General features: G+C 39.8%; 1 long non-coding RNA gene across 2 annotated transcripts; it reads left to right on the forward strand.

Moving 5' to 3' along the window:
- The first annotated feature begins 3,268 nt into the window (after positions 1-3,268).
- On the forward strand, positions 3,269-9,069 carry LOC138109837 (uncharacterized). 2 transcript variants are annotated; one of them, XR_011150724.1, is made up of 5 exons: positions 3,282-3,344; positions 3,816-3,880; positions 4,842-4,942; positions 5,026-5,217; positions 6,318-9,069. It is a non-coding gene; the product is annotated as an uncharacterized lncRNA (long non-coding RNA). The 2 variants fall into 2 exon arrangements; XR_011150723.1 differs by lacking the exon at positions 3,816-3,880 and having other exon boundaries at positions 3,269-3,344.
- Positions 9,070-10,440: the final 1,371 nt, after the last annotated feature.

The raw sequence follows: 10,440 nt of genomic DNA on the forward strand, positions 1-10,440 counted from the left end.
TATTTTCATGGGCTATCTATGTTGGTGTCGGGTTTTTTTTGCTTGCTTTGCTGTCTTCTTTGAGCAAACCATCTGCAGCTTGTTTTACCTTTCCTCAGCAGTTTGAACTGGACTATAAAAATCCTATGCTTGACAGTAGTCTATACATAAATATTCAGTGTAGTACATTGATTATATTTATAGTAATGTGAAAATATAGCCTCATGAATCTTCAAAATAGAAGCCGTGTGTTTTCTTCTAATAAGTATTGCATAATCTTTTATTTTCTAAAACTTGTATGTATGCTCTCTATACACTGCCCAAATACCATATGCCTTTCTGAAAATCTTAATTTTTCAGATCTAGTGAATTCCTGTGGGTACTTGTGTATGAAATACAATTTATTCTAAACAGAGACCATCATGTTTAACTTAAAGCATGGCACACATAACTCCAAACAGTCTCTTTTCAGAGCTAAAGACAATAGATTGTTCTTTTCCCCAATAATTTATTTTAAGCCAGCATATGATTTGGATGCATGTGCTGACATAATATTTATAGGTTGTATGCACAACTACACTCTTAATAAAGAATGGCCTCAAGTGCTATGGCTTCACCCTGAAAGGTGTGTACATAAAGATCCTGCCTGTGCTAGGAAGATACACACAACTTCCTGTTTTCCAATATCCTCATAAACAGTGAGATAAATTGCTTTCCCAGAGATAGGAATCAAGTGAGTCCAAAGGTTTTTTACAAGAGGCAGGACAGACCCTGTAAAATAAAGACTCTTTTTTATGAATGAGTCAGTCTATAAAGGTCATTGCTCCTTGAGGAAGGTGAGTGAACCTCTTAACAATGTATTGCCATTGACAGTTACTTTATTGTCTTATTTTATATCATGAAATGAGGCTTACAGAGGTTGGAAATGCACTCCCTTCCCTCATGATTCTCGCTGAAATACTGGATTGAAATTTCAGGGTGTTTTGGGCAAATGCACTGCCAGAACCTGGGCAAGAGAAAAGTTACATTCAAGATCCATTAACGTGCCCTCAAAGATAATAATACCACTGAAAAAGAGAGACCTAAATAAAGTCAAATACTGTCTTTTTCCCTGACTAGATCTTTAAAGAGTGTCTTGAAGTAGTAGGCTTAAGGAGCCTTTCTTTTACAATGTGCCTGTAGAAATAGAAGGTGCCTCTTGAGAGATTTCTGTAACTAAAAAAATTATTCTTCCTACTAATGTATCCCACAGGATCATGCCTGGAATAACAGACAGGAAAGACTGAGTGACTAGTGCCATAATTGCTACACTTGCTATGTATGTATAAGGTCTGCAGATGTCCGTAGAGAAGACGACCCTGGAGTAAGCTACACCAACATGTCCAGCCTGCTTCGTGTGGATGTGTGCTTTGGGAAGGTATCAGCTGTCTCTTGTGTAGGTTTGCTGCATCTGTTGCACTGCACCCTCCAGTAGTCCTAGTCTATGTCAACCCTTGTCCTCTCTTCAGCTGCGGCCTTGCACTGCCAAGCTGCGCCATACAACGGGATGAGGATTTGCATGAGTATTTTAAGTTCATTGCTTTAGTCCTTCATGGCTCCTGAAATTAGCTATGTACCTCAGATGTGCCTTGAATCCACAAGGAAAATTAAACCTGCACTGATTCTTCATTTCTGCTGCCTGAAAGGTGTGACCTAAGTGAAACCTGGCCAGAGACAATTGCACAGAGTCAGGCTCCCATAGTCAGAACAGGAACTTTTAGTGCTCCATGGGATAAACATCTTAAACACTTTAGATGTCAAAATCCCAAGATGTACTTGGGGAAACCTTCCCAACAGCTACCTGCACCCTTTTACTCAGACAATACTAATAAGAGCTCTAGGATTTGACTTCAGGATAGTGATCACATAGCAGTTCATTTTTTAAAAAATATTAAAAACCCCTGATGAAGTAAAGTTAACAGCTTCTTGGCTGTGCTTCAGTGCATTCATTATGAGAAACCAATTTTACCCTGGGCCAGAAAGACACTGAGCAGGCAGATAGGGGAGTTGTCATGATGAGGCTTTCTGAGCTCCGGGGCAAAGCTGGATAAGTGGGAAATTATTACAACAACTTCAATTATTTTGCATGTAATGCTGTAATTATTATTCATGCAATGAGTAAAAGCTTGTGCCAGAAGAGCTCTTAAGTGTGAGGTGTGATGAGGGGTGAGGAGTGGCAGGAGTGTCAGTGATTCCCATGTGCAGATTTTGTGGGCAGTTGCTGGGGCAGCTCCTCCTGTGCCTGGGCTCCTGCCACAAAGGGCGCCGTGGGTTGTCCTTCTCATGGTGGTGCTCCCACCTGGAGAGACTCTTCCAGTCCCCAGAGTGTCCCCCCAGTGTGGGCGTAGCATAAGGGAAAGCACGGAAGCAGCTCTTCCAGGCTGGGCAAATGGAAAGCCAGCAGTAAAACAGGTCCTCTGGGACCTCTGAACAACAGGCAGGTGGCTGGGTAGTGCTGAAATACAGATTTTGGGAGAAAGCTTTCTAAACTCAAACACTTTACTGATGGTTCCACAGAGTACAGATCTTTTATGTTTTACTTATTTACTGGAGGTAAATGTATTGGAAGTGTCACAGTGTGAACATGGGACTGCAACAACAGCAGTGAAGGAAGAGCTGCAGGGCAAATAATTCAGGACAACTTTCCTACTCTGGTGTGAACCAAACTGGTTTTGCCCTTGTCATCTTTCTGATTGTTATTATTTGTCAAGCTGGGGGCCATGTTCTGCTCTGAGCTGTAGCAGAAAAAAAAATAAATTACCAAACCAAATGTGGGCTAAGCTGAAGACAGATTATTTGCTCTGGGTTCTTCATGCTGTGGTTAGGCTCAAAGTTCAGGTGTAGTTCAGCAGGAACTGGCTTTTTGTATTTTGTTATCCAAGACACTTTGTCTCCCAGGCAAAGCACTCTTTCAGCTGAACTGTCGCACGTTAACTGTACGGGGGGTGTGGGGACAGCCTCAGCCCAATAATCCTTGGACACTTCAGGATTATCCTCCAAGTCACAGCCCTGGTCTGATCCTTATATCACTGATTTCCATCCTAGCTGTACTACAGCCTCTGCTAAATTCTCCAAATCCAGTTGCTTTTCCAGGGAGCCTGGCCCAGGGCCTTTGGGCCCTGAGCCAAGAGCTCTCTAAGTGACATCAGCTGTGCAGATGTCTTTAGCTGTGCACCGTGAGAGACAATTTCCTCAGCTAACGGGGCTCACCTGCCCCGAACAGCACATAAGGTGTAGTCCAGGTCCAACTCTTCTGCCCCAGGAGAGCCCTCTGCTCTCTGCTTCCAGGGTCCCTCCCAAAACCTTTTTTCTTTCCAGGCTATCTGGTAAGTTATAGGGACAATTTTAGAATTCACCATTACAGTTTTAGGATTACTCTTATAGTCTGACAGTGGCCAAAAGCCCGAAATTTTAGTGGCAATGAATGTCTATTGCAGACTTCCACTGGTGAAGTATTAAGTATAGAATGGATGAAGCCTTAAAAAACATTTCAGGATGTTCAGCGGACAGTTTTCCCCTGAAACACTCTCTCACATAGTATATCAAACTCCCTGGGCATTTAGGGGAATGAATGAGACTTTATTACAGTTTTCTCTCTGTGTAAATCTGTAGCTGATTTCATCATCTATAATTTAGAATATTCTTATCATTGTTAAAAACATGTGTGAATATGGCATGATTTATTTACAGCTTTCAGTGTGGGATTGTATCTGAAGGATGGAAAATTCCTTATGTTACTCTCATAAATTAGGTGGTGCTCAGTTTCTATTCCTTTTTTAACTGCTGACCATCTCCAGGGCAAAGGGGAGGAGGCATGAGAGAGAAGCCTGTCAGAATCAGTTCAGGAGCATCATGTCTCCAGGTGTGTCAGAGCCCCTTATCGCCTTAGGATGAAATGTCTTGTTGCTGTACCCAGCTGTGCTACACTTTGCATAATTTTTGAGTGAGTGCATTAATTTCCCCTCTTATTTGGAAAGAGGAGAATGAAGTCAAATGACACATGCTAGATGATAAGCTACAGCAGAGCTGGTCCAAAGGGACTACTGTTTCTAAAAGTATCTTGGGATGCTTAAGGCATTGGGCATCGCTTGTAGTGTCACCACTTCACATGTATCATATTTAGGCTTTATGTACCACATATTTAGGCTGCCTGAAGTAATACATTAGTACATGCAACCATTTGCACCAGTGAGGGAGGCAAAATCTGAAAACGTGTGTGTGAGAAATTTGTTGGGAGTTGCAGGGAGGTGGTTTATAATGGTTGGGTTATCTTCGAAGACAAATTGTATTTGTCTAGCTAGGAGAAAAATCCCATAACTAGCTAGGAAAAACAACATCACTAAGAAAGTTAAGAAAATAACAGTTCTTAAGTCAACCTGACATTTGTTCTTCACTTGAGAAAAATATCTGAAAGAAACTTGGCCTTTAGAGCTGTAGGAAAATGGGCTATTGGAAAAGCATGCAGATGAACTTGTTATCTGCTGTTCTGGTTAATGATACACAACTGCTAACACCACATGCACAGGATAACAAAAGAGCCATCTTATCCAAGTAGAGACATTAAATTGGCCCATTCTACACTCCTACTCATTACACTGTTAAATATTTAACAGTTTGGTTGGGTGTCATAAAAGGGAGAACATTAGTGTGAGGACTCATAGTTATAGTTTTGAGCTGTTCTTTAGTGATCTGCAGTTCCAGCACCAAGAACTTAGATTGTTAAAAATCTAAATGGGTTATTGCTAAAATTTCAATGTGTGTTGTTGGTATTATGAAATAAACAAACTCAAAGCAGGCTGGAAATTGTTATTATTTCTGTTTAGGTCCACTATTAGTACTGCTAAATCCTACAAACAGCTATATTGACAATGACTTCAGTGCTTGTGCTGCCATACCTGCTTTATAAATCTCCTAACTAATCAAGGTAAGGCACATGTACCTTTCCTTTCCATGGAAGTTAACTGAAAGCCAGCATGAAGCCTTTTAATGGATAATTTTTGCTTGCAGGGTATCATTTTCTGACATTTGGTTAGAAAGGAGAGGAAAAGCAAGGTTTGCTCGAGCTCAAGAAAACTGTCCAGGCAACACGGAGTTATTCACCTTTAAAGAATCTTCTCTCAGCCAGCAGTGGAGGTTGATGCCCTTCAGTGTCCCACATTTACTTGCTGATGAACATGAAGTATCTCCTGCACTACCAAGGTACCAGGAAAAGAGTGTGGTGACCTAATCCCTGCAGCACAGTCAGAGCTGGTACATGTTGGTCTTGTACTGGTGACCAGGAAAAGCAGTTAATTTCTTAGCAGTGAGAAGTGAGAAGGAGGGTGATTTACTGTGCAACTTCATCCACCTCCATTTTCTTATGCAGGAAAGAATTGCTGGTTTTGAAGTCCATTGGTTATTTAACAACAAATCTACTCCTTTAATTAGAATGCTTCATCTCTCACTGTGTTTAATTTCCACTGTCAGCATTCCATGTACCTATGGTATTCAGGTCCATTTTCTAAAATTTATTTTCTGCAGTCTGGAGCATTGTCTGATATAGCTGGCATCACATCAGTTGGTGTCCTTGAAAATGATCTGGTGTAAGAGTGCAAGATTGCTTGTGCAAAAACCCCACTTTGGCTCTGATGCTGGACTACATTTGGATCTGGTATAGGAATGGAAAAACAAATATTGGGGTATCCACACTTACTCCATGCATAAATTTAGACCAGTAGCTCAAGTTTTTTCTTACTATAATCTTTTTCTATTCATTAATAATGCAGCCTCCTTGAAGTCAGAGATTTTCACACATTGCTGTTCTAAATATCCTTGCCTAAAGCCTGTTTTCTTTCTTTTCTTAACATTTATCAGTTATTTCAACAGTAAAGATGAAAAAATTGCAGAAGTTTTCCTACATCCACCTGACTGGATGGGGTGATTGGAGGGAGCAGCAAGGAAACCTTAATTCAAGGTCACAAGTTTTGCAAAAAAAACAAGAATATTTTTTTCTCATGTTCCTCCTTCCCAAAAGTGACTCACATTTCTTAAAATTAATTTGCTTTTTAGTAAAAAAAAAAAAAAGGCAAAAATAATTTTTATTCCTAATATATGAGGAATAAAAAAATTCATCAGACACATTATTTTTAAAAGCTCACTGACTTGCTTCCTTGGGAGTATCTTGAGAAGGTGAAAGAAAAGAACTGTTCTGTAATATGTCTGTGTAGATTCTCTAGATTGGGGCCGTAGCAATATGCATTCATATAGTGTTAAAGAAATGTGAGCTCTTAATTTCAATTTCCAATCATTTTTTCCCACAGGTATTACATATCTGAAAATACAACTGAAGTTTAGAAGCTCATTTTAAACTCCTACATCACAAGCCTACTGCTTTTTAAATGGCTGGAACACAGCATGAGGTTCGAGTTCCGTGGGTCTGGACTGTAATCATCCCACTGTCTCCTTGACAACACGAGGAACATCAAGCAATTCAGAAAAGGAGAGCCACAATGGCAAAGGTTGCAGCCCTTATGAAAGGCATTTCAAAGACTTAGATCTGCCCAGAGAAGAGATGCCAACTCATGCTTGACTTTTAGAATCAGCTGACTTCAGGGGCATTATTTTTAACTTTTTTTTCATGGGATGTAGATGATGTACAAGTAACCTGATCACCCCATATGTCTGCAGTAGCAAAAGAAGAAAGACATACTTTTACTTGTTACTGCAAGATTAAGAAATACTTATGAGTAATTAGGGATAGTGACGAAGTAATAGATTTGTTAGAGACTTTAATAGTTTTTCATGCTTCCTGGGTACACTTATTTCTAAGACTGTTCTTTTTCTAAACAAAGTTTGTCCTCAGATGGTGAAAATCTTTATGTAATGCCCATTGGGGAGGTTAGATTGAATATTAGGGAAAATTTCTTCACTGGAAGGGTTTCTGAGCACTGGAACAGGCTGCCCAGGGAAGTGGTGGAGTCACCATCCCTGGAGGTATTTAAAAGCAGTGTAGATGCAGCACTTAGGGACATGGTTTAGTGCTGAGCTAACAGCTGGCCTCAGTCTTAAAGATCTTTTCCTAAATGGTTCTGTGTTTTGTAATTCAGGATGAATCAGGACTGGTAAGCTGGAAGAGATACAGAGGCTGCAAAAATCTCTTATATCTTTTGCCTACCATGAAAGTGAAATGGTTTGCAGGTACAGAAGGCTGTAGTTGTAGATATATCAAAGAATCATACATAGCTGGAGACATACCAAAGAATCCCAAAGGGAAGACTTATATGTTTGGGGCTGCTCAAAGGGATACTGCCAAAATAGGAGGAAAGGCAGGAACAAATAAAAATCAAAGTAAAGAACCTTTATTTTCAAACAATAAATGCATCATAAAGCAGTATTCTTAGTTTCAGGTACTCTACCCATTGCACAGGCATAACACACATATTACAGTTGCTTTATGATAGTTACCAACACACAGATTTTTTATAGGAAGAAAGAATGAGTCACCCACAGTATATGGAATTAAGCCTATATGAGCATTAAGACTAAGTGTCCTTCAGCTAGGAAAGGCTCTAAGTCTGTCTAACAGACAGGCATTTACAATTTTTCAGACCTTTAATCTGGAAATGTGCAGTGTGATTTGAATCAAATCAAAATGTCTGGAGTGTGCTAATTTTTGTGGAAGATGATATCCCAACTCCCACTTCTGAATCAAACTTTGAAAAGACAGAAAAATTAGCACTTCCATCCCAAAACGGGCCAGAAGTTTAAGACAGAAAGTCATTAAATCATGCCATCTGAAAGGGGAAAATTGCAAATGTTGGTGATCAGTCGTGCTGCAGAGGCAACCAGGGCATCTCTTACAGGGAGTTTCTCATCAGTGCTTCCTGCCCTTCAAACCTTCTTGGATACAGCAAAAAGAGGGGTCTGTGCCTCTTTCCCATGTTGGAGCCTCCTGAATGTGTACAGAGCCTTGTCCCAGTGGAAGGAAGGAGTTTGTCATCCCTTGTTTCTTTTTCTGCCTGCCTGTTTGTTATAGCTAAGTAATGTAGAGTGTGTGTGGGGAAGGGTATATGCATCCATGTTTTGAAACCAAGACAAGGCATTCAAACCTTATTGGCTGTCCTTGTTGGCCTTTGATGAATAATTTCTAGCTCTGTTTTCTGGTTTTGAGTAAAGTAGGTAACACATACTCTGTTTTACCTTCCTTCTTGGGGGAGACCAGGAGTAGTTAATCTCTTTAAGTATCTGTTTCTGTAGAAGTACTATCCTGCCCAAATATTTTTGTCCATGGCACTGGAAAATGCACACAAAGTTTCAGAAAAACATAGTCCAGGAAAGCAAGCAGGGCATGGCATTGTGTTTTTCAATGATAACAGAAGTTGTCTGGGCAATTAGACAGGGGAATATTTCCATGTAGCTTCCATGGGATTTCACTTTCATCAGCGAAAAATAATGCTTTTCATTTGAGCTTCACAAGTTTGGATTATCGTGTGTCATCATTCTGCACATGGTGATGACTGCATAATGAAAAGCTGATTTCATAATGCAGGGCAGTTCACCCTGTAGCTGCCCTTTCTCTCACATATCTGCCCAGGACTTTGTTCAGCTTGGAGTCACATGCTGAATATTCCAGTTTAAGATGTCAGAGCTGGTGCTGGCCACTAAGGAAAGACAGTGCTGGCCACTAAGGAAAGACAATGCTGGCACTTCATTGCCTTGCTGCATCAGCTCCAAAATTTCTACTGCTATTTGGGAGGAACATGGAGAAAAACTCTATATGCAGCATAGAATATTGTATATCAATTATTCTGTGTGCAAAATTCTACAAAACATCTATTATACAAAAAAAAAAGTACAAAAATTCTATATGCAGCATATAATATTGTATATAAATATAGAGAAAAACTCTACATAGATTATTGTACATAATGCTCAGCCCTAAGCCACCAGACAGTAAGATTATCTGGAGCTAAATTTCATCTAGAGAAAATTCATGTAAGTCCCCTGATACCTGTCCTTAGCATAATTGTGTAGTTCATGCCAACAGAGCACCTGAAATTTTTTTCCTTTTAATACTTTTGAAAATCAGAAGCTGTCTCTAGATTCAGAGCATTCCTCACAAGGAACTAACATCAGGAGCTGTCAGACCATGTATGTCTAGCAAAATGTCTAGTGAAATGTTAGCTCTCCAACCCTGACATACACTGCAGCTGTAGCTTCAGAGTAAGAATTTCCAGAACAGAATATGTTAACAATTGGCTCCGTCTCAGTTTCACGTTGGTGTATCTCCATTAGTTCCCTGCTTCACCTGTGACAAACCAGAGTAACAGAGCACTAGATGCTCTTTTGCAAGGGACTGATTGACTGATAAACCACTGTACGTATTCTATACCTGCCATTCAAGTGGCAATCGTATTTCCATTTAAAAGTCTATTATTTTATTAGAGTGCAATAAATGTGTTTTCATTAGTTGCGATCCCTGGTCTTTGTCTTTCACTTCTAGTGCGTTTTCTTTGGTGACATTTTTTCTTGTCAGGGAAAGGTCGTGACATTTCAAGGTGTTCACTTCCTGAAGCGTGACTCCTTGAAGTAATGAGATTCAGCTGATCTGTCAGTAAAAATCTGCCACAGTGAAAACAAGCCCAGCAAAAGCAGAGCTCAGAAGCATCAACGCGTGGTCACTCCTGATGGAGCTGATGGCTGCCCGTGCTCTCTGTGTTATTACAAGATTGCCCAGAAAGGACAAAACCCCCAGGATTATGTGTCACTGTTATTATTTGAACCTCTGTTTTCAACATCCCATTAATTTGCATAGTGATTCAAGCTCAGACAAACTTTGCTTTGTTTAAACCTTAAATGATGCTAACCTTAAATATCAAAAATTGTTGTAAAGCAATTTTGGTTTCTTAAGGAGTATAAATAGATTTCAGACTGCACATGTTAGTTTTACATTTCCCAGCTGAAATTCTCTGGCCTTTTTATGGGGGTTGTTACTTAGGAGAGCAACACTGAGGACTTTAATCTCAAAGGGAAGTCCCTTTAATGCTGGCATCTCCACAATGTAAATCGAAAGTAGATTTGGGCCTGACTGAAAAAGTTGGTTGTTTTCTGCCCCAATTTTCTTATTGCAGAAAAGTTGCATACCGTTTTCATTTTGATTTAACAGTACTTTGCATTCTCTTTTTTTACCTGGGAAGGACTACATTACCTTATTCTACAAAAACATGCTCAGCCCAGGGCAAGTCTGAAAATAACCTTTACATGTCCCCTTTACACCAATGCATGCAGAAATGATAAACTATCTTCTGGAGAGAGAAGTGTGCTCTAGTCCTTTTAATCCTGACACAACCTCCTTTCTACTCATATTTGTTAAAGATTCCTTTCTGATAATTTCATCACATCTCCTCAAGAAAAGACACAATTTGACCTGGTTTATATTTTTGC

Source organism: Aphelocoma coerulescens, chromosome 4 (genome assembly GCF_041296385.1).
Source record: "Aphelocoma coerulescens isolate FSJ_1873_10779 chromosome 4, UR_Acoe_1.0, whole genome shotgun sequence".
NCBI classification, from domain to species: Eukaryota; Metazoa; Chordata; class Aves; order Passeriformes; family Corvidae; genus Aphelocoma; species Aphelocoma coerulescens.